The sequence below is a fragment of the Podarcis erhardii genome, assembly GCF_964252035.2.
Source record: "Podarcis erhardii genome assembly, chromosome: 3".
NCBI lineage: Eukaryota > Metazoa > Chordata > Lepidosauria > Squamata > Lacertidae > Podarcis > Podarcis erhardii.
Genome location: NC_138507.1, coordinates 76757442 through 76783005, shown reverse-complemented (window position 1 = coordinate 76783005; position 25564 = coordinate 76757442). Strand labels below are relative to the sequence as shown.

The following is a 25564-nucleotide window of genomic DNA, read 5'->3' as shown; positions in this document are numbered from 1 at the left end:
TTCCTTCAGCCAAAGCATCAGCTGGGTGAAATGTATCTTGATCACCTGGAACAAGTTTCGGCACCTTTTTTTCTTGCAAAATAGCACCGGTTTGGCCCATTAAATCTGGCTATAGCAGCCTACAACATATCTGTGCGGCCAATGGTGAGCATAGTGATACCCTCCAAGCCCCTTAATTCAGGGGTCTCTGGTGTCTCCTTTTCACCCTGAATCTTACCTCCAACTCTCCCATCTGGCCTCTTTCTGAATCTAGCATTTTGTCCCCAACCTTCTCCTCCTCCTCCTGAACAACATCCTTCCCTCCACCTTGGCCTATTGCCCGGCAGCTGTTTCTCATGGGAAATCAGCCCAGGGCAGGTTCAAAAACGTTGCATTCCTCCACCCAAGTGCTACCAAGAAATGTTTCCATGGGCTGGTTCTGCATGTGGAAATCATCATCATGCCTGTAAACAACTCGGGATGTTGTTTGGGCCAGTAATACGACACCTCTCCATGCCAGTGGCTACCAAGGGAATCTAGTGCCTGTATGAAGACGCCTCGCATGATGTCAGCCGCCCTAACCGCATGGTAAGCTGTTTACAAGAATTATGGCTTCCACATGGCATTCATAACTGTCTTTTCTCTGCAATGTGCATGTTGTGGGCTGTAATGTTTGAGGCAGTCCTGAGAATGTAGAATGCATTTGTCTCCCAGAGTTCTGAGCAGCCTGGTGTTTGTCTTCTGAGCTACAGAGAAGGGTCGTAGTGCAGTGGTGGAGTGCAAGATTTATTAGCAGAAAGTCCCAGGTTCATCCACCAGTGTCTCTAGATAGGACTGGGGAAGTTTTCGGTCTGGAAACCTGGACAGATGCTGCCTGTCTCCATACGTAATTACCCAAGGGTCTGACTTGGGAGAAGGAAGCATTCTATGTCTCTAAGTCCCACTTTGGACCTTATCTGAAAGGTAGTGATGCCTTTAAAGTTTGGGTGCTGTTACAATGTTTCAAAAGAACATTTAACTCCATTGGAAATAATTTATTGATATTGTTGACTAATTCAGGGTTATCTTCTGGGCTGATTCTGTGTCCTGATTCAAGCTAAACTACAGTTTGTATTATGGATTGCTAATGGGAAGTCAACACATGGTTTTTGGTTTTGACCAGATGTAAAAATAAGTTGATTGCTCTATTATTATTATTATTATTATTATTATTATTATTATTATTATTAAAATTGTATAAAAAAGAACATTTAACACACATTTCATCCCTTGTTAGTTTCGACCAAATCTACACCAGTCACCTAAAGCACATGGCTGCCCCCAAAGAATCCTGGGAACTGTAGTTTGTTAAGGGTGCTGGGAATTGTTACTCTGTGAGGGGTAAACTACAATTCCTAATATTTGGGGGGGGGGCAGGCACAATGTGCCTCAATGTGCCTCATTCCTTCATAGTTTAGCCTCTCCCTTTGTCTTGTTTTATTGACATCTTTTGGAACCTCTCTCACTGTTGAGATTTAGAGATAGTAAGCTCTTTGGGGCATAAACCTGCCTCCTTTCCCCCACTTAAGTCACACTGTAAAATGTATTATTAAGATATTCAGTATGTGGCCTTAAGAAAGGCAGCTACTATTTCTTAGCCTCAGCCATCCATTTGAAGGACAGGGATAATAATACCAATGCACTTTACAGGGGGTTATAAGAACTATTTACCTCAATAGTTCTTAAGTATGTGAAGTGCTTTCAACACTCTGGGGTGCTCAGCATTTTTAGAAAGAAAAACAAAACAAAACACAAAATCCCCAAGGTTAAATCGGAATTATACATGGGTCAGGATACCAGCTGCATTATTATTAGGACATTTGGGGAACCAGGTCTTTGATTCTGCAAAGCAGACTTTTGGAAATGTTAACAACCATTTTGTGGATTCTCTGAAGCGAAACTGAAAAGCAGGCAACATCTCTCTGTTTCAGAAATTCATGCCTGTGTAGCAAGGTCTCTGAAATCCGTGAGCAGCACAGAGTACCAGAGGTTTGCTTTGTCTTCCTGCCTTTTTTGGTAAATTAATATTTTGGACAATAGGGGATATAAATAATGTACAGATACAGCTTCTGTTTTGCTGGCTTACTGAGCTGGAGTTGCAGAGGCGCTGAGCCAGGATCTAATTCCTGGCTTTATTAGGTTATGAAACTCTGTCTGCCTAGAAGAGGTAATGTCCTCAAGCTGTTAACATCAGCAGCAACCGATGGATCTAGTGCTGTTGGACCTAATGGAATTAGATTTTTGTGTGTGTGTGTGGCTAATGAATGCAAATGCTGCTGGGAAGTCATTTTGGGTGAGGCATATGGTAGACTAAAGAAAGTACTCAGAACTATATTCCGTGCAGCCATAATAAGCCATTTCACCAGAGGGGAATGGTAGGCAAATGCCAGCAAGATAAAGCTGTATGATTTAGGACCAGCTGTGAAGCAACATCTGTATCTATGCATTGGGCAATTTGCAAGGGTTCCATTGGTTCTGTTTTCCAGCAGCTACAAAAGTTGTTTAGGAATGGCAACTGCACAGACAGGAACCTAGGAGTCTGCATTATCAAACTTCTCATCCATCTACCTTGCTACTGTCTAATTATTGACTCTCCAGGCTCTCCAGGGTTTCAATCCAATCTGGAGATCAGACCAGGGATCTTCTCCCGCCTCCAAGGCAGGTGACACACTCCTGAGCAACAGTCCTTAAAGACTCTGCAGCAGTTCCACATTAATAATGCCTCTGCTTAGTCTTCTCAAGAGAAACATTTTACTAACTACTGCTACAATCCTTGAAGAAATGCAGGCCATGTTTCCATCTGAAGCCCCACAAGGAAAGCCCAAGCCACATGCAACCCTGAACAAAGTTTGCATTTGATAGCCCTGTGCTGGGGGGAAGTAACTTGGTTAATAAAGGAATAGATTTCCCAGCAGTGTTTGGATGCATTCTTAGCCAGCTGTTACTCCAAAATGTTGGGCTGTGGGAGGCTTGTGAATGGCTGGCTGCTAGGTCATGAGATGGAACCACCAGGTAAATAGTGGAAAGCGCATCAAGGGATAGAAAGGAGCTTGCCATAGTTGGTTGTGCAGAAAGGGTCACCTTTGGTATAGCATCCTATAGGCATGTGTACATTGGGGTGGAGAAGAAATTCAGTTCAGCTTATGTTTAAAGGCAAACTTACCTAATTCACACCTTCAAAAAAAAACCTCCAACAACCTGAAACCTTCCAAATTTGCTCTGCTCTGAATTTTGCAATGCAGTTCCCCGGGAAAGTAGTGTGTACCAAAATGCAAATACTGGTTCATAAATGTGCACTAAAATGCTTTATGTTAGGGAAACGTAGGCAAAATTGCATACAAGAATGTGTATAGTAGGAGAAATTTGGGCTAAAATACTGATGAATTTTCATAAGGACTTTAAAAATCTGGTGTATAAATGTGGATAACTAAACTGGCAAATGAGAAACTGAGAGAAATGGAAACTGACAGATTTGTGCATCCCCAGTCTACATTGATAAGCTTCTCCATGATTGCCACCTACAACTGATTTTCTAAGCCTGTTCCCATTTGCATTCTACTTCCTGGTGGTGGTGCTGGCACTCATATTAATATCCCACAAGGAGAGCCAAGTTCATTGGGATGTTGCTTAACCTTAGTGATCAGACCAGCTTCAAAGTACCTACTTTGTGCCCTGTGAGCGAGAGGCAGCCACGAAGCAACCTTGCATATTATGCACCAAACCACATACCAAGATTACATTGGCATTCCTTCTCCTTGCTCCAAGATGACACTACAGTTATATGCCTGTTCCACATGTGTGCATGTTAAGTATACATTGGGCACACATTATTTAAAAACCCTTAGTACCCTTATGTCCTTCCTCCCACAAAGCAAAGAGTAGGGGGGAGGATAATTAAAGGAGACTGTGTGTATGTTTTGCCAACAGAACGCAACATTCAAAACACAAAACATGCTGAATGAGATGAAGAAGAAATAGTGTGTCAGGAAGCAAAGCATTAAGATCGGGGATGGAGGTGTGATGAGAGTTGGTGATAGAAGCATAGATGAGCATGGTTTCAGCCTGGCATTTACGATGCAGCAGCAGCTCACTAAGGTGAATTCCTGGTAGGTTCGTCTAGAGTTATTCAGAGATTACAGATGCAGGAAGTGAAAATCCTACCTCCGGTTTAAGAGCCGGGGCTAAGAATGAGGGAAGTTGTTAAAAGCTAGGAAACTAGCTCGGAGGGTAGCCTTTTGAAGAGGACATGCTATCAGCTATGTTTTATGGGAGCAGCACGTGATAAACCGTGACCAACAACGCTCCTCCTGGCATAGTGCAGGTGTCTGGACATTCTCCAGGGCACTTATGCTAACAGTATACCAAGATGACTCACGACACAGCACAGATTACACCAGTCTCTCGCACATCAATACAAATCTGAAGTAAAACCGAGCCATGGATTTGTACTCATGCAGGCAATCATTAACTGAACAGCCTCAACCTTGCCCAAGGCTAGAGTCTGGATTCTAGCCAAAGTTTGCACTCGGTAGATTACGTGACAGAGCTTCCATTAGCCATGAATAAGCAGAATTCTGTTGGATGGAAATATAACCCATAAAGGTGCATCTTTGGGTGGGTGCAAAACTAATAAAGATTTGCTTCTGGACATAGCAATAAGGAAAAATATCTTCTGTAATCTAAAATGTGTATGCCCGATCACAGAAGTCTTCAGGGGAGTCACCGTTCATAGTCCCGCATGGTTCAGATGAATGGCTTGCATCCACCAGGAGCCATGAGTTTAGTGTGGTGGACCCAATTTTACTCCCTTCTAGTTGAAGGGACTGGTCACCTCCCTGCTGAAATTCCAACAGCTACTGAAAATTTCTGTATTCCAGCAGGCATTTCAAGTGAAGTCTGATTTTATAGTTTCAACTGAGTTTTAACCTTTTTCCTATTACATATCCTTGTAAACCATTTAGAGGCAATTGCACTTGAGCAGTATATACATTGTCCAAACAAACAGACAGACAGACAGACAGACAGACAGACAGACAGACAAACAAGCAATAAAAGGGAAAGACTAAGAGCAGCATGTTTTTCCAAAGAGCAACTGCTGATCTGTTGTCATTTCTGGTGCTTTGAAACTGGCACCAATGGGGGATTTCCTCCTAGCTGAATAGCAGCTTCAGAGAAGGGATTTTCCATCAGCACTGCAGCAGTGGAGGCATGAATTAAATTCCCTCCCCATAACTAATGTGATACTGATAATTGCCAGACACACCAGCGGATGGTATAAGATTTTTAAAAATGTGCTTGTTAAATGCAAAGGGTCATTCAGCATCACCACCAACTTTGGCCCCAAGGAATTGCTGGCAGCTGTATTTCTTCATATCACCTGTTCCCCTTCCTCCTCTGCTGCCTTCTCTATTGCTCAAACTTATTACCACCATCATTTTATTTGTATGCTGCCTTTCCGGAGTTAAAATGGTGCTCAAGGCCGCTTACAATGTGAAAAGATTTACATAATTACAAGCATAACAGGAGTAGTCATAAACAATAAATAAAACGCATCAAAATGTACACAACCGTAATCGAACAATTTCCACATAAATCTTAAATGAGTATTGATAACAGCAGCAACAACAAAACCCAACAACCCCCTTTAAACAATACCCTGACCATTAGATTGTAAAGTCAAGAGAGGGACCTGGGCTGAGTGTTTTGGCTGCTTTGTATACATGGTTCTATAAAGTGTGATGCACATTTGGTGCCACTATTAGGAAAAAAGTATATAATAATCATCATTATCATGTATGACTAACTCAAGTGGAGCTCAGCAGTTCCCAGATGTAAAGTGTAAAGCTCTCATAAGAGCCTACTGTCATTAGTCTGGCAGGAAATACACATTTAATAAATAAAACCTATTCAGCTGTATGTGGTGCTTTGTTGTTGTTGTTAGAAATAAGCTGCCTGGTAGTCATCATCATCATCATAATATTTATTTATACATACATACATACATACATACATACATACATACATACCCTGCCCATCTGGCTAGGTTTCTCCAGCTACTCTGGGCTGCTTCCAACAAAATATTAAAAACACAATAAAATATCAAACAATAAAAACTTCCCTAAACAGGGCTGCCTTCAGATGTCTTCTAAAAGCTAGGTAGTTGTTTATTTCCTTGACATCTGATGAGAGGGCATTCCACAGGGTGGGCGCCACTACCGAGAAGGCCCTCTGCCTGGTTCCCTGTAACCTCACTTCCTGCAGTGAGGGAACCACCAGAAGGCCCTTGGAGCTGGACCTCAGGTGTCTAGGCTGAATGATGGAGGTGGAGATGCTCCTTCAGGTATACTGGGCCAAGGCCGGTTAGGGCTTTAAAGGTCAGCACTTTTAATTGTGCTCGGAAACATACTGGGAACCAATGTAGATCTTTCAGGACCAGTGTTATATGTCATATCTTGATAACTGTGCTGTGGGTGCCACCACAAAATGGCTCTCACAGGCAGGAAAAAAGAAATGAGGTGACCACTCCGTAATGGTGAGTAGCTTCATACACAAAAGCACCGACTGTATCCTCCTTTCAGGAATACCCAATGTGGAGCCCTCTAGATGTTGATAAGACTACAACTCCCACCATCCTTGACCATGTGCAAGGTTGGCTGGGGCTGAGAGGGACTTGTAGTCCAACACCACTTAGGCTACCACAGACCTGTTTTATTTCTGTTTTTGTGTGTGCACTCCATATGGCTGTCTATCTGCATAATAATTACAAGTCTCTAAATGCAGATACTATTCCTTCTGCCACATCTTTGGCATTGGCAAGGAGAAGGGGTGAAATCAGCAAGTTTGTTATGAAGCTAGATCTTTTGAAATGCATATTTGAACTAATCAACCCTTCTTGCCGTGTTTTAACAAGCAGCAGGAAATAAAAACAGAGTTGTCTAGTAAATGAGCAAGACTGACGCAGTTAGTTCTTCTCCTCTGCAGAAACAACGCAAAATCAAAAACCGCTCACAGTCATGTGTGCTATAAAGACTTCTTCTTTAGAGAATTACACACACACACACCACGAGGATAAGTTATATGTGTCAGGAAATGTAATAAGCAAAAGCAAGAGTTGCCAGAATATGTAAACACGCCATTTCTGCTTTGAAGGATTGCTTTGTTTACCTTGAGTTCATTAAAGATACAAGAGAGACACACATTGCAAATTCAGCATCCTTGCAAAGCTGCATTTTCTCTCTCTCTACAGTCCCAGATCAGAAGTGCATGATAGTTGCAGAAGAGTATGTTCCCAAATCTGTAAAAGAACACAGATGGGGCAGGAAGTGCTTAACCCTTGCTCACCCACCAATTCTTCTGCATAAATGTCTCCCCTGAACCAGTCTGTTTTGCCCTTAAGTTGGCCTCATTCCTGGTCTTGGAGTTCAGCTGCAGGGGAAGGGGTGAGCAAGAGACTTCACAAAGCCCAGTTGCCCTCACACTGTTTGTGTTACAAGCAAAGACTGGATCAGCAATGGGCCTCTGGATTATTGGAGGCAGCAGAGTGCCTGCTCAATCCCTTTTTCCAAAGAACACCGATTGCTATTAATAGTACAGTTGCTTCAATGCAGCAATAAAAGAGGAAATAAAGTTTTTAAAAAGAGAAAGGAACATCTGCTCCATAGCAGAGAAAGCAAGCAAAAAGCCTCTATGGGAACAAGATATGTTGACCTTGTACCATCTTCCTGTCATCTCTTTTCTAGTTTCATTTTATCATTTCATGTGGGACTCCAGGTAGCAGCTGTGCAGTTGAAGTTGCTTCGAAATGCTTCTAAAATGTAACATCAACATTCACAAATCAAAATCCGGCAGGAAACCAAACCTCTGCAGCCCACAAGACTACCATGGCTAATGTAGAGATTTGACCCATATTTCAATGTAAAAGAGCTCCTTACACTTAGAGCAAAACCTTTTCTCCATTTGCACCTTTCCAAAGTTTCTCTTTTGTTGTCGTCTCCCTCACATTTCAGAGAGGCTGCTCATTGGTATGTCAAAACAATAAAATATGATTTTGTGATAAGCTTACAACCACGAAAAGCTACTTTTTGAACTAGCTATTAACTGAAGGGTGTGCTATACCTTACAAATACATACACTTTAGGTTACATACGCTTCAGGTTACAGTATCCGCTAACCCAGAAATAGTGCTTCAGGTTAAGAACGCTGCTCCAGCGGCGCGGCAGCAGCAGAAGGCCCCGTTAGCTAAAGTGGTGCTTCACGTTAAGAACAGTTTCAGGTTAAGTACGGACATCCGGAACGAATTAAGTACTTATCCCAAGGTACCACTGTACTATTAATATGTCTAATTTTACTTTTGGGGAAGATACAAAATGCAGTTTTGAAGTATGTTGCAAAAAACTGCAGGTCTAAAGTAACAGCTAATGCAGAAATATACTTGAGTTTCAAACCTATTATTTGATTATGAGTGGCCCAAGGTTTCTTTAACAGAGAGCAGGTGAGCTAAACAAGGGAGCAATCATTTGTGAATATGTTTGCACCCTCCCCCAGACTAATCCCCTTTTGACCATTTGTTTGAGGGGTGCAAAAACAAGCTATTGCCAGTACTGTTGCTTTGGCAAAGGATATTTCCTCTCCTCTCCAGGGTTTCCCCCCAATCAATCAGGGACTGCATCTGCGTGCAACCAATCTCTCTTCTGCTCTTTTCATTTCTCTGCATATTCTAAGAGACTAGGCTGGGAGAGCTGGTGACAGCAGGAGAAAAGGCTCCCTGGATTCTTCAGCAGCCTGCCTCATCCCTGTCTCCTGCCCCCCCCACCTCCAGCCTCTACATCAGGACTGCTTTCTGCCCCGGCTTCTTCCTGCTCACTAAACCCTGTTGTCTCTTCAGCTTCCGACACCTTCTTCTCCCAGTCTGCTTCCTCTTCTCCCTCTGACCACTCATTGTCATCCCACCACCAGTCCCCTGGTTCTGCATCTTCTTCCCTTGGGGGTTTCCTTGGGGGTTCTCCAGCTGGTGTCTCCCACAGCATCTCTTCATCCAGCCAGTCCATGACAGTTGCCTAAAAGAGTCCCATCTATTGTGGATCCTGTTTCCACACATTGACTTAATCTCAATATTCCACTGAACTCCCTTTGTTGTTTGTAAAACAACAGCACAATGTTGTCCCCTTCTGCGTGTCCCCTGTGAGCCTTGAAAATCCTATAGGGATGCCCAGAATTGCTTTCCAGGCAGCAAGAGGGTCAGTGCAGGAGGGAGGGAGGAAACCAGTGACACCACTGTACAAGCAGAGATGCCTTCTGTTGACCCAGCGGGATCTTTGGATATCAGCCGCTGCTGGCAAACTATGAAAATCCAGCTTGTTCAACAACTGGTGACTGTGGAGTCTATTAATCATTTGGCCATCTCTGACAATCAAGTTCCAACTGTTTTCTGCCAGCTAGGGACTGCAAAACTGCTTTTTGAGACAAGGATTTTGAAGGGCATTGCACCTATAATTACACACACAAAAAGAGGACTGAGGGCCAATGCGATTCACATATCTAGTGATGGCATGGATTCCCCCCCCCCTTAAAGTAAATAAATTCATGGGAGGCAGCTGATCAGGATTAGGACCCTAGTAGGGGTGGGGTGCTTTAAGCCTGCACCCCAAACCTAATTCAAATCCCCTTTTCTTGCCCTCCCAGCTGCTCTTTGCATCTGGAGAAAAATCCCAAGCCATGGGGAAAGTGGGGAATCTGGTTTTGGACCTCAGCAGTGGCAAAGAATTAAACTGGACCATAGTTCTGATCTGACTCTCTCTCTCGCTCTCTCACCCACACCCTGTGGCTGCTATTTGGTTCTAAAAGTGATCCATGTCATTGCTGACTGCGTAAATATTGTCACATCTTTTTTTTGGGGGGGGGGGGGGCAAACAGCAAGGTACTATCTCCAGTTTCACCCTGGACCAGACTAATGACTTAATGCTGCTGTTGTTATAGCTGAAAAAGCCGAGCCAGCAATGATGGTTTGAGAGAAACAGCACACAGCGCTGTCATGGATTTTCAATCTCGGCTGAACATTATGGAGTTAGGGAATTCCCGGCCCACATTCCGCCAGGTCAAGAGTTCAAGCCTCCCTTTGATCTCTATGGCAAACAGTAGCAGATACTGATGTTGTGTATTCCTTTGAGTTGTCAATTTCAGTGAACCTTTTCCATGTCACACTGAAGGTTTATAGCCTTTCCCCTGCTTCATTGGTCCCTGTTGTATAGACCATGAAGTGCTTTTTAATGCCTGGAACAAACAACATTCATCCAGTCTCCAAACAAAACAGACATTTAAATGGCTTTTAACAAGCTCTTTACCTGGGGTCTTTATGCACTTACCATTTATAGTGGAACAGTTGCTGGGGGTTTTCAGATATTTTGGCATGACAGCAGACCATTCGGCTGGTATTTTGGAATAATGGACTAACATTTGCGGCTCGTACTGTAGGCTACATGCCAGCCACACGGAAGCCACATGCATGTACACATCTCTGTCCAGGCAAGCAAGCTGCATTAAGGATTCCTGGAATCCTGGGAACTGTAGTTTGAAATTCTAGGAGTAAACTACATTTTCCAGGATTCTTGGGGGGGGGGGGAGCAATGTGCCACTCTGCTATCATAGGGTTCTATAAGAAACAGCTGCGGAGGGTATCCCAGATGGTAAAAAAGGAAGAGCCATTCAGGCCACACTTGATGAAACTGTCTTTTACACAGAAACAAAACATAAAACCTCATGTTTTTTACAGTCGGAGGGAGCCACCATCAAATAGTAGCTCAAATCTAGTGTAGTTTGATAAGGGCGCTAAAAAATCGCTCCGGAAACCCTTATTTCCCTCTCAGAGCTGCAATTCCCAGAGTGGCTTAAGAACTAATTCCTATTCCCAGGCAACACCTGGGAATTGTATCTCTGCAAGAATAAACTACAGTGCCCAAAACTCTTTGAGGGGAGGAATGTGCTTCAAATATGCTTGAAAGGTATAGCCTTGGAAATCTCGCTGTGATGCTCCAATGTCTAGAACAGTTGTGGCCACACACCTCCATTTGCCCCGCCTCTTCCCTCTAGAAAAACCCATGGTTTACCACTTAATTGGGACAAGTGGCAGTTGAGTTTTCCATGGATTGTGGTTTGTTCTGATTCATTGGTGAAGGGTGTGTTTTTCAGGGGGAAAGTGTGGACCCCTCCCTTGGTCTGCCCTCCAGCAGAGCTGGAGCCAAGGGCTGCAGAGAGAGGTGGCTCCCTTTGTACCAAGCTGATTCCTTAAGCACCTCTTTTTCCTAAGGGAGGAACTCTCAAGACATGGAATCAGGTTCAGGAATCTGTTAGATGGTTCTGTGCCTAAGCAAGGGTGGTAACCCATAGCATTGTATGTCCAGCTCTGTACAGCCCATGTTCATGTGTGGCACAGCATATAGACACATATACCTCTCCACAGGATCTTCCTGTCACCAAAAAGAGGATAGACTGTGCAAGTGAACAGTACACACAGATGCATGTACTGCCTAAGGTCTCATGCAACTTTCTGATCATTCTCATTCCACACACTCAATGTGAGCCATAGATTCTACCCCAAATTTCAGTGTAACAGTTGTTCCTTTAAATGTGTCCTAGCAGGGGGGGAAATCCCTGCAGAAAATCTTGCAGAAAACCTTCAACCCAAGGACTTGGGGATTTCTTGCCTACACAAAAAATAAAAATAAAAATTGTAGAGTTTACCTAGTCCCTGAAGAGCTGCCACAACATTAATGTTCTATGCACTTTTTTTCCAGTTCACCTCACTGCCTAGATGAAATGGAAATGTTTTCCTGGCCTATCCTAAATGGGTCAGCGAAGTGCATCTCCCATGATTCCACTGACCACCACAGAAAATATCCTGTTCGTAGGAGAAAGAAGGAGGCATCTGTTTCTCCATCAGCAGCTAACTACAAGGATGACCACCTCCATCCCACCACCTAACAAGGTTTGTGCTCAACCATTCATTTGCTATTTTAAGGCCACCCTCATGATGCAAATGGCTGAATGTGAATTTGGCTTCAACATAATTGTTTGGTTCAGTCTGGCATATGCTTAACTGGTCAAGTGACTTCTTTTGCAAATACCCAACTCTTAATTCAAGCTATGGTTGGCTTCTCTCTGGGGAAGCCATAGATAGGATCTGAGTTTTGTTCGGATGCTTGCTGGCAAAATTGCAAGACTATATGACTGCATTCACACTGTACATTCAAAGCACTATGATGCCTCTTTAAACAGCCATGACTTCGCCTAAAGAATCCTGGGAATGTGTTAAGAATGCTGAGAGTTTCCACGACACAGCTATAATTCCCAGAGTGGTTTAACAATCAATCCCTCTTCACAGGGAAATCTGAGAACTGTAACTCTGTAAGGGGAATAGGGGCCTCTATAAACTCTCAGTATCCTGAACAAACTACAGTTCCCAGAATTATTTGTGGGAATCCATCACTGTTTAAAGTGACACCATACGCTTTAAAGGTATGGCATGTCAGAGCATATCAGACTCAGCCTTGATGTATATGATGTAACCCACATCCACAGTGCTCCAGATTGATCACATTGTTGTTGTTTAGTCGTTTAGTCATGTCTGACTCTTCGTGATCCTATGGACCAGAGCACACCAGGCACTCCTGTCTTCCACTGCCTCCCGCAGTTTGGTCTAACTCATGCTGGTAGCTTCGGGAACACTGTCCAACCATCTCGTCCTCTGTTGTCCCCTTCTCCTTGTGCCCTCCATCTTTCCCAACATCAGGGTCTTTTCCAGGGAGTCTTCTCTTCTCATGAGGTGGCCAAAGTATTGGAGCCTCAGCTTCAGGATCTGTCCTTGCAGTGAGCACTCAGGGCTGATTTCCTTAAGAATGGATAGGTTTGATCTTCTTGCAGTCCATTGGACTAAATTAGCCCTAAAACCTCACACCCACACATTTAGCTTTAACAGTTCTGCTGATTTCAGTGGAATTTACTTCCAAGTAAGCATGGCAGGATTGCAGTGTTACTTTTTCCTCAGTTTTCATTTCGTAGCTATGAAAGGGAATACACACACACACACACACACACACACACATTTGCAAGATTCTTAGAAGGGAAAATGTTGCAACTCACACTGGGCCTTTGGGAAATGTATTTGCATATTAAATAAATTAATGGATATCCATGCTCTACTTCTTGCAAAAAGTCCTACTGTGCAGGAATGGGCAAGGTTTCATTCAGCTCATTTGCAACCTTATGGGTTGCATTTTTGCACACATTTAGGCAAGAATCCAATAGGATTTAAGCCGTCTTAGCTGTGTGAAGGATTGCTGTCATAGTCAATCAATTCCAAAAGATCTAATGAAATGCAGAAAGTTGCCAGGGCAGTACAGCTTACTTATAATGACTTCTATGATTCTACTAGCCCTCCTGACTGACAATATCCAGGGTCTCATAATGCACATGCATTGTTTAGCTGTCTGAAATGTTTCTTTGGAGTCCAAATGATGCATGAGCTCTGGTTGTTCATGTGCCAGTTCTGAAAGTCAAGGACTAACTGGAAGTAATTCAACATATGTGTAGGAATGTCAAAAGCATTTATATTGAGCCTTCAAGCTGCCTAAGTGGAGTTTTCAATTTAGCTTGCAGCTTATCTCGCTCCTGTATTTGGCAGGGAAAGATATTAGGCTTACGATCTATCTATCTTGGTGGTGCTGGAAGCTAGCCAAAAGCTTGCACTTGAATTGTTTAGTTCTATAAATTCCGGTTTTGACTGGGCAGGGTAGTAGGTGCCTGCAAACTTGTGACTTCACAAAACTTAGTAAGAGTTCTTAAGCCGGAGTCCAGAAATAAATGTAACCCTAACCTCCACCTGCACTCAGAGCAAAGCAGAGATATTTGCATTGTGGATATTTGCATGTGCAAGGCAATGCTATCTGATAAGAAGAAATCAATACAAATACTCTACCAGAGACAGGAATGTAGGAAGCTGCCTTGTACAGAGTTAGACCATTAATCCAATGGAGTCAGTCTTCATTGACTGGCAGTGGCTCTCCAGCCCCACCTGGAGATGCCAGTGATCCAACTGGGGTCTTCTACTGGAGATCTGCCACTGAGCCACAGCCCTTCCCTCATTGCTGCTTTCTCTATCTTGATCAGAACAGAACAGAATTGTTGAGTTCTAAGGGACCATGGCAATCATCTAGCCCAACTCCTGGCAATGCAGAAATCTTTGTTCCCAACATGGAGCTCCAACCCACGACCCTGAGATTAAGAGTCTCATGCTCTACTAACTGAGCTATCCCAGGTCCATAAGTTCCTTTCCTGCCTAATAGAAACGACTTGTGCCACTACATCTAGAGAGCACAGGTCTAAATATTTCTGAACTCTGACATGCTTACTAGCAAACAAATGCTAAAATATGACCTTTGCTGCAAAGGCTATTGACTTCCTTTGGGTGGTTCAATCTGGAATGATCTTCCATTTGTGAAACAGTGGTTCCCCCCAGCTCTTAGCCCAACTGAATAGTTGTGTTGATGACAAGTTAATGAACCAAAATAAAGCAAAAGTCAATGACAAGTTTCGATTGTTAATGTCCCTTAGTTTCCTTTTAATTAAAATTTATGTAGCAACATGCATGCCCTGCTCAGAAACAATGGACTGGAAAGGTAATATACAGTTAGACAATTGGCAAGACAATAATGTTGGTGGAAAGCTCTGATGACACAACACAGACATTTCCAGGTTGGTACAAGAGATTTTATTGCTTGAGGTGGAATAGCAAGTCAAAGTGCATCGTATCCAGGTTGGTCAAAGTATTTTGCACCAGGGTAGTAAATCCCAAAAGTGTCTGCCCCCTCACTGGCAGTAAAAATACAGCTATCATAAATTATAGAATCAAAGAATTGCAGAGTTGGAAGGGATCCTGGGGCCCATGGAATCCATCCCACTGTGATGCAGAAATCTCAACTAAAGCATTCATGACAGATGGCCATACAACTTCTGCTTAAAAACCTCCAAGTATGGAGAGCCCACCACCTCCTGGGAGAGATCAGAAGGTCCTTCCTGATGCTTAGTCAAAATCTTCTTTCTTGTAACTTGAATTCATTGGTTTGGGTCCTAACCTCCAGAGCAGCAGAAAACAAGCTTGCTCCATCTTCCATGTGACAGCCCTTGAGATATTTGAAGATGGCTGTCATATCTCCTCTCAGTCCCGTCTTTACCAAGATAAACATACCCAACTTCCTCAACTGCTCCTCATAAGGCTTGGATTCCAGACACTTTACGATATCCAAAATCAACAGCCTGAGGTGGCCAAGACCTTCTCATGCGCACGTCTGTGTATCGTGCATAGCTCCATACATCCCTAAAAACTGTGGCAGACAGCAGGCCTCCCCTATGCCTGCTGTGTAGGTGACAGTTGGCTGAGACTTTCCACAAGTATTACACAACTGCTTTCTCTTCAGCTAAAAATGCTACCTCTCAAGTTTATTTCAAACATGCTCCATTTCATGACAAGTAGAACATACAAATGGCATGCCGGAGAACCAGCGGAGCATAGGGAATGTGCCAGATGAGAGCACAGAGACCCAGGTTTAGATTCCCCTCACTGGGTTGACCTTGGACCATCTCTCAGCCTAACCTACCTCACTGAGGTGTTCTGAGAATAAAATGATGGTGTTGGGTGACCATTATATGCCAGAAGCTCCTTGAAAGAAAGGCGGGAGAGAAACACGACGCATAATAATGTAGGAAAGCATGTCAGTCGGAAATCATGCACGGCAATTGCATACTTTCAGACTAAGGAGCCAAAAAGAGATGTGTGCATTTGTCGCATGTGGTGATTTACATGTGGCTGGCATGTTTCCACCCCACCCCCCACAGAAGTACCATCTGTGTGGGAAATTAACCACATTTGGAAGTGCCCTTCTGTTGACACCAATAGTGGAAAGATTAGCCAGGCTCCTTGTTCTTCTGTTGTTATCTAAGCTGCAGCACTGTTGCAATTGGCAGGTGTCAAGGAAAGAAAGATGACCTCTGTGCTTTAAAAAAGGGGATGCACCGGGAGAGAAACGGCAGAAAAAAAAAAAACAGTCCGGGTTTTTGAAACAGTGCAGCCCAGCAGTGTTTCACCCCAAGTTAGCAAGGGCTTAAACTATCATTTTCCTGCTGCTACTCACAAAACAGTGGATCAAGTGTGAGTTATAAAACCATCATACCACTACCAGCAGCTAAATGTGGGGGAAAGGTCATGCTGTGTAAGACCAACTTCCAGACGTGAAAGTAGAAAGCGGAAACATAATAGGGTGTGGGGAGAAGAGATCCTTCTATACCACACCTATGTGACACAGCCACAAAAGCCCTATTCAGCTGTTCAGCCAAAGCACGAGGGCTGAATGTGTAGCGGCCAGGGGGACGTGTGCCAACCCCACACCCAATATTCTTGCACACTGGGGGCACCGTCTCCAACCTCACCTTCATGCATTGAGTGGGAAGGTCTAAAGAAGAAGGGAATGTGGGAATTGATTGGTTTACTATATATTCAGTAGCCGAGGGTGTCCAAGCTACTGGGCCATAGGGTCATTTTCAGAAATGCATCCTCCCACCTCCATATACAGTCATAACTTGGAAGTCGAACAGAAGCCATTCCAGAAGTCCGTTTGACTTCTAAAATGTTCAAAAACCAAAGCCCCGTCGCATGTTTGGCTTCCAAAAATAGTTCGCAAAGCGGAACAATCACTTCTGGGTTTGTGACATTTGGGAGCCAAAACGTTCAGGAACTAAGCTGTTCGACTTCCAAGGTATGACTGTATTTATATATGGAGGTGGGAGGATGCATTTCTGAAAATGACCCTATAACCCAGTAGCTTGGGTCGTGTGTGTGTGTGTGTGTGTGTGTCTGTCTATATCTACCGTATTTTTCACTCTATAATACACACCCAACCATAAGATGCACCTCATTTATAGAGGAGGAAAACAAGAAACAAGAAAGCAACGCAAAGCCTCTTGAGCGAAGAGGCAGGAATGCTCCCTCTTGCTCTTCTGGCTTCAGTGATAGCTGTGCAGCCTGCATTCTCTCCATAAGATGCACACACATTTCTCCTTACTTTTTAGGAGGGGAAAAGTGCATCTTATAGAGCGAAAAATATACAGCCAACATCCAATTGACGCAGGCCTTAATTAATGCATGTGTGCATTACTTCAAGCTGGAAGTGGCTGGAAAGTGGGGTGGGGCAGTGTGTGAAGGGCAGAAGGGGTTTACGCGCACTCCACTGGTGTGCATGGGGGACAGGAGAACAATCCTCTGTGCAAAACAGTCGTTGCCTGTATCTATATGCAAAACCTCTGGCCCTTTCTCCTCTTTACAATGTCTGTATTGTGTGAACTAAAATAAAAAAGCAAATACTGTGGTCTGTAGTCTGTGGTCACCTTGAACTAAAAAACTAGAAGAAAGAAGTTTTTAAAAAGCATATTTTACACACATTCTCAGAAGTTACTTGTGACTTTTTCTGACAAATCCTGTTGTTGATGTCTCACAGACGGGTGTCAAGTAGACCCTGTGCTGAAAATGGATAGCTCTCTATACATGTAATCTGTAAAGCAATCTTCTGCCAAGAAAGGTACACTGTAAAAGCAACAGATAATGTCAACTCCTTTCCTGTGGAATGGGATTTATCCTCACCTTTTCACTCTTTGGCCAATATTGAGAAATATTAGTGAAGCCACTCCCCGACTGAGTCAGTGAAACTTCTGTAATAACATTCCAGCTCATTCCAGCCATCAGATAAGAGAACCCCATGCATGCAGAGCATAAAGTTACAGTGAATGAGTCAGAAATGAATCTCCCAAAGACAGGCATATATCAGGGGAGGTCTCATGGTGTTACCGGGGGGGGGGGGGTGAGGGGAGACACATCATGTGCTTTTGCAAGGGGATAAAATTAATTCCACTTCTTCAAAGAAGAGTGCATCTTAAGAGGCCCATCTAAACAGTTTTCTGGCATGCTTTTGCCATCTGTGGCTACCAAGAGAATAAGATTAATATTATTGTCTGCTACCAGTGCTGTTTATTCCCTTTATAAGATGCTGAGCTTATGCGGTACCATATATGTTATGATTTTGTAGTTCAGAGTGAGTGGATAAAAGTAGTTTTGAGTCACTTAATGACTGAACTTTATGCTGTATGCAAAAATATAACATGAAAACAATAAAACAGTGTAACAAAAACCAGTAAACCAGTACAATATTCTGAAAGCAGGACTTCCGTAATAACAGGGTCCAATCTCATGTGTCAGGGAAAGCCTGATCAAAAAGCTATATGCTTACAAGATGTCTGAAGGATGATTCCATATTTGCCGGGTAATGGAAATAACTCTTCACGTATTTGAGATTGCTGGGTGGCACAATCCAGTTGCAATGCCAATTATCCTATTTCTGGATTCTCATTGTCATCTTTTGATGATGCAGAATTGTGGGGAAATGTGGCACAAAGTGAACCCAGGGCTGTGTACGGACACTCGTTTACTCTGCATCTAGGGCACTCCCACCACTGATTTGGGGAGTGGTGTACACGTGACATTAACCACAATCCGTATCTATCCTACTGTTCCTCATGAACTGCTGTGTTTTGATGTGCTTTCCCCCAAGCCACCTTCCAACTGAATTGAGAAAAAGAACAACCTAGTTGCATTTTAAGCCAGTAATGTGTACACAGCCTGCTACAAAAATAAAATTCATTTTATTGATGTTCGAAGTTTATACCCAGATAAAACTCAAAATCCTTCTCTAACCATGTATATGAACTACACGTGATAATGTCAAGAAGAGTGCTGGATGGTCAACCTTTGTGAATGTCCTTTCTTAGCAGGAACTAAGAGTGACATTGTGGGAGGTCATGAGAAGTGTACAGGCAGGACCAGTCCCATATTTCGTGCTGGTCATGCACGACAGATATGCTCAGCAAAGCTGCATTAATTCAGGGGAGCTCAGAGTCAGCACAAAGTGACATGACATTTCCTGATTCCATGCATCTTTTCACATGGCAGCACACAGTATAGCACAAAAACCACCATGTAAGGCTTCCGAGGACTGGAAACATGTCCAGATGCAGGGGAAATTCCTATGTCCATCGCTGGCCTTCAGACTCCTTTGCACGCAAAATCTGAGTCTGTGTTAGCGCATACTCTCGTTGTACCATTTATTTCACACCATTGTGTGGCCATGGGAATAAGTTATATTAAATTAGCTAAGATGTCTGCAAGGCAAATAGCTTAGAATGCAAGTCCATAGATATGTAGAAGTGGGTGATCCATATGTCTGTCTGTCTACCTACATATCTAATCATGTCTGTATTTTCACATGGTTCTGTTGTGCAAAAAAGACAAAAGAAGTGAATATTTTCTTTGTATTCTCCCTGAAAGGTGAAACAAAAGGCTTGTTCTTGGCTACAGATTAAGCAGCAGAGACCTTAACAATCTCAAATTGTTGGGTGTTTTTTTCAAAATTACATTTACAGTATATCCCACCTTTCCTTCAAGGAGCTCAAGGTGGTTCTCCTTCTCTGCATTTTATCCTCACATTTATTTATGTGAGGGAGGGGGCTACTCTCTCCAGCCTTAATTTGAAGCTTTATGGCACTTCAACTGTGTTTCCAAACTTGGAGGGATTGTGTGCCCTGTGCACATTCCAAACACTTAGCTAGTTGATGTTGTTGGGCTGATTGAGCAAAACCCCACCACCACATTTCACCTCTCTCCCTAGCCTGCCAGAGATCATTGACCAGCGCAAACAAGCAAGTTTCAGTCCCACGATGAGGCCTGAATCCCAACTGGAAGGGATCCAAATGGTCCGCATCTTCCAGGCGTGCCTGGAGTTGTTGAGCAACCACCTGCTCAGTCACTTTGTCCAAGAATGGAAGATTTCTAGCCTTATTTTCCCTATGACATGCTAGTTTACAGGGCGGAAGCATCCATGGGAATGAGCATCTCTCTCCTCCATTCTGAAGTGATAAGTGTCTCACTAATGGTCTATTATGGGACACGGGTGGCACTGTGGTCTAAACCACTGAGCCTTGGGCTTGCCGATCGGAAGGTTGGCGCTTTGAATCCCCGCAACGGAGTGAGCTCCTGTTGCTCGGTCCTAGCTCCTGCCAACCTAGCAGTTTGAAAGCACGCCAAAGTGCAAGTAGATAAATAGGTACCACTCCGGCGGGAAGGTAAATGGCGTTTCTGTGTGGTGCTCTGGTTTCACCAGAAGCGGCTTAGTCATGCTGGCCACATGACCCAGAAAAACTGTTTGTGGATAAACGCCAGCTCCCTCGGCCAGTAAAGCGAGATGTGTGCTGCAACCCCAGAGTTGTTGGTGACTGGACTTAACTGTCAGGGATCCCTTTACCTTTTTAATGGTCTATTGACTCTATTCATTTTCTGACAGAGCTGGCCTACCTATGAGGCAGGCTGAGGCAGCTGCCTTGTGCAATGGAAGCTCATGAGGTGCCACACCTGTGGGCACCTCTACCACTGGCAAGATTTCTGCTTTGCAAGTGCCGCCCCACAACCCAGGTAAGGGAGGTGGCAGTGGCAGAGTTGTGGTGGCAGCAAGATGGCAATTTCCTAGTTTGTGTCAGGTGGCGGTTAAGCAAGCACCACCTCTGTTTTCTGAATATCTAAAATGCCCCTTTGCCCTGATATAAGAATCAGACCAAATCACTTTGAATCTTGCTCACTCAATGCGAACCAATTTGTTCTGAACACAACAGAAGCCATAGCATGGGTAACATAAACTGAAACAAGCTGCTCATTGTTTCATGCTCTGCATTTGACAAATATGCATCTGAACTGCAATAGCTGATGTAATGATCACGCCAGTGCCCAGCGCATTCCTGCTGATTTAGAGCAGAATTTAAGAGCTCTTTGTTCAAACAGCGGGTCAGAAATTTTGGGCAACTTTACATCAACTACGTCTTCTCCCTGTGCTTCAAAACACCATCTATTAAACTGGGACAGCACTGCTCTTTTGTACAAGCATGCTACAAGAATAAATTCATTAATGCATCTGAAGTGCTCAGAAACATAATGACAGTGATTAGCACCATAGAAAAGTCCCTGAATTAATACACTGATTACTCACAAATATAATTTGGGTTTTCAGAGATGCAAATTTCATTCAATTGTTGTTCTTTTTATTCTGATCTTAGCAAGCTGACTGTTCCCCCCTCCCTTTTTTATGTGAAGAAATTGGCTATGCAGTATTGAAAGCAGAATGGAAGTTAATTCTTAGTAAACCCTGGGATTAAATCCTTAGCAATAAACCTAATCATTTTCTTACAAAACACCCTATATGATATTTCCAATTTGGGAGGTTTTCTATTCTATATTCAGATTTTTAAATAGATATATCTGAAGGAATTATTTTCAGAAATAAACCAGTGACTGAAATCACAAGGCATAAACTGTTTTAGATACAGTTAATTATATCTGTTTCGGAGTCTTCATGTTTTTAATGTTTATCTTGCGTCAGAATGGGATCTGGGATGCATAGAATTCTACAAATTGTTATTCCTTTCAGCACATCACGAAAAACCACATATTCCTTTCATAACCTGCTGGGATGAGTCCAGACAAGTCCACTGAAAACTTCAGATTCGGATTTGATCAACCAAAGCAGGGCCTAGGAGATAATCCAAAAAACTAGTTTGCTTTTTTAACTGCATAAATGATTCTTAAAATTGCAGTTGGGCTTAGAATTCAGGTCTTCTTAATGAAAACCTCTTTGAAGTTTTAAGCTTTGCTAGTCTGAGCCACAAAGCCAGATGTAATGATACATACTATTTTTAGATATATTTTTTGTTGCCTATGCTTTATTGTTTATGTATTTTATTGTAAATGGTAAACCTGTGTGGGATCATCTTGTTATGATGGAAGAATGGGGTAGAAATATTTTAAATAAATAAATAGCATTATTTTCTAAGGTGCAAAGTTTAATTTTCAAGGTTTTGTTTGCTTGTTTTTTTAAAGAGAGCACATGCCTTGAAATGTCTGAATGGTGGCACAAATGTTTTGCTATTCAAAACCTCTTGAGTAGGGATGGGGGGGATTCAATTCACTTTGCATTTAAAAATGAACCTACCTAATTATCACTTTTAGTGAATGCAACATATCCACCCTTCAGATTTTGGACTTCTCTGAATCTTGCAGCGCCAAGTAATACACACACATATGCATATACTAGGGTGAAATGTGCAGACAAATGCATATACTAGTAAAAAGGACATATGGAAATGCATTATATCAGGGACAACTGCTTTTGCAAAAATGAGTATATTTGGGGAAATTACATGCTAACATGTGCATACAGTATAAGGAGAAATTTGTGTCAAAATGCTGATGACTTTCCATGATGACTTTTTTTTTAAAGCAAACTGATGTGGAAATGTGAAGAACGGCACTTAGGACTGGGAAAAAATGAGAAACTGAAATGGAAACTGATACATTGGCCCATCCTTGCTCATGAGCAATAAAAAGTGGTGTAACTGTAATAGTAGACACGGGCTACAAATCTGTGACTTTGTTGATGGTGAGTTCTGCGGTTCCTGATTTTCAAAAATACATGAGTAAGAACTATGCCGCTTTATACATATTTTCGTCTATGCAAGTTCATCTGAGCCTAGCTAGAGAATGTGGAGAGGTCATTTATAAAGTCTGTTGGTTGTGGTAGCTCTTGTGCTATGACCTAAGGCAAAAGTTGCAAGCAGGCTTGTAAAAAAGTGATGACAGTCTAAACAAAAGGTGGCGTGGGTGTCATTTCCAGGTTTCACCCTGCTCCATGTAAAGTTGATGGGAAATGGATTTTACCAGAAGCAAGACCTGGAGTTATACAAATATAAGCTCTTTAATGTGACAGCAGTGCCCAAATGGAAGACAGTGTACAATGCAGCAAATGTGATGCTCTGTTGAGATATTATTGCTGCTGTGTTACTATAGTGTTGTAAACCACTTTGAGGTTTGTTTTGAAGTGAAATATTGATTTATAATAAAGAAATACATTTATCCCTCTTACCTGTACACAGCTGAAGATGAATAGCCTACACTACTGATTCATATTAAAAGGGCAGATCTTGGCATTACTTTATTTCACCAGCATGAAATTTCACCATGCATCTAAGGATGGAGGCAAACAATATCTTTTAAGAGAGTAGAAGGCATTGCAATAGAGTAGGGTATCCTTGCTTCTTTGATCTGATGGTTTGGTCCTGTAGCTTTTTCAGGTTTTTGAAACACTATGAAACCCACTTACCAGATACACCATATACAATATTGCTTCTAACATACCTGTATGAATGTACAGTGGTACCTCTGGTTAAGAACGTAATTCGTTCCGGAGGTCCGTTCTTAACCTGAAACTGTTCTTAACCTGAGGTATCACTTTAACTAATGGGGCCTCCCACTGCTGCCACTTGATTTCTGTTCTCATCCTGAAGTAAAGTTCTTAACCTGAGGTACTACTTCCAGGTTAACGGAGTCTGTAACCTGAAGCATTTGTAACCTGAGGTACCACTGTATAAGTGAAAGGGAGGCACTATCCCTTAGAGAGTACTGCTCTCTACTTGGTTTGGCTGGTGACAAGAAATGGATGCAATGGATTTCCCTTCCTCCCTGTTATTTTTATCCTGACTCTTTCAAGTTCCAGTTGGGTCACATCTGTAAAGCACCATATGTAAAATATCATCACCAGGAACCCAGTGCAGCCTCTGCCAGGTTTGGAGTGTGTGTTTCTGAAAATGGGGTGCTCTGGACAGGAAAGGCATTGTGTTGGTGTACTGCCTGCCTCACTGCCCAACAGTCTCTAGGCCGGTGAGGGATGTAACCTGAGGAGAAGTGGTATGGCCTAGGGAGGAGGCATATTCTAGGGCAGGGGTCAGCAAACTTTTTCAGCAGGGGGCTGGTCCAATGTCCCTCAGACCTTGTGGGGGGGCGGACTATATTTTGAAGGGGAAAAAATGAATGAATTCCTATGCTCCACATATAAGCCAGAGGTGCATTTTAAATACAGTGGTACCTCTGGATGCGAATGGGGCTCTGGAACGGACCCCGTTCGCATCCAGAGGTACCACTGAAGTGAATGCAACCCGCGTCTGCGGGTCGCAATTCGCCACATCTGCGCATGCACGTGATGTCATTTTGAGCGTCTACGCATGCGCAAGCGGTGAAACCCAGAAGTAACGCGTTCCGTTACTTCCGGGTTGCCGCGGAGTGTAACCTGAAAATGCTCAACCTGAAGCATATTTAACCTGAGGTATGACTGTAAAAGCACACATTCTGCTCATGTAAAAACACCAGGCACGCCCCACAAATAACCCAGAGATGCATTTTAAATAAAAGGACATATTCTACTCATGATTCCCGGACTGTCCGCAGGCTGGATTTAGATGGTGATCGGGCCGCATCCAGCCCCCAGGCCTTAGGTTGCCTACCCATGTTCTAGGGAGAGTCTCATAGGCTGGATAGAGTAGCCTGGAGGGCTGCATTTGGCTGAGCTTTCCTATGCCTGAGGTAAGAGGAAAAGTGATGCTGATATGATAAAGAACCAAGCTGTCCTAGGGCAGATCCACACTACACATTTAAAGCACATTCCACTCAATTTCCCCCAAAGAATAGTGGGAACTGCAGTTTCCTCCACAGAGTAACATTCCTAGGACCTGTAACAAACTACAATTCCCAGGATTCTCTGGAGGAAGTCATGTGTTTTAAATGTGTGCTGGATGTGCTTTAAATGCATAGTGTGGATCTCCCCTGGAAAACCACTGTAGGGAAAAGAAGTTGAGGTTTTAAATGGCTACATCCAGGGTCCTTCAGCTTTTCTCCAGTTTTTGGCCTCAGACAGAGAGCATTCCCAATCCATGTACACGTGAGTGGACTTGTCCACTTTCGAAGCAGTGTGGTGGGTCTTCTATAAATACAAAACAGGACCAACAACTTCAAGAACCAGTTCAAAGTGTCTCTGCTGTAAATGTTACAAAACAGACTATTTGCAATGTATTTTGAGACCTGCTGATTTCTGAGACTAAGCAGTGAACTAACTCACCTCCCCCCCCCCCGGCCCCAGCCTGTCTTTGCCCAGAGGGTGAAAAATTACATAAAGTCTGTGTCATTGTACTTGTTAGAACAGTGGGGAAACAGTATGAAACAAAAGATAAAGCCAGGTCTCCTTTCTGTTGTCTCATGTGATGGATGAGTCAGGAGCCTTGGTCAGCATGACATGCAAAAGGAGAAACAGTGGGATGGATCAAAACACAGAGGAGGTGGTGATAACATGACATGCACAAACGGTACTTGATGGGGAGGGGGCCTGGCAGAGGCAACATACAGCTCTCCTGTGAGCCACGCAATTAAGTGAAACCTTTTTTTAAAAAAGAAACATCTGAAAATTGAGTTGCCTGAGATATCACTTCTAAGGTTTACCTAACCTTTTCTTTAAAAAATTCCCCCCAGCTCAACATTTGTGTACACTCACCAAAATCAGCAGAACAAACTAAAGTTAAGGACGTC

The 25564-nt window shown here is 43.1% G+C and overlaps 1 long non-coding RNA gene across 1 annotated transcript in view; it reads left to right on the top strand.

The window, feature by feature from the left end:
- Positions 1-24400, top strand: part of LOC309338590 — a 37558-nt gene extending 13158 nt beyond the window's left edge. Inside the window, exons 2-3 of the long non-coding RNA XR_014154986.1 lie at positions 23951-24051; positions 24380-24400. This is a non-coding gene — a long non-coding RNA (uncharacterized lncRNA). The remainder of the gene's footprint in view (positions 1-23950; positions 24052-24379) is intronic.
- Positions 24401-25564: the final 1164 nt, after the last annotated feature.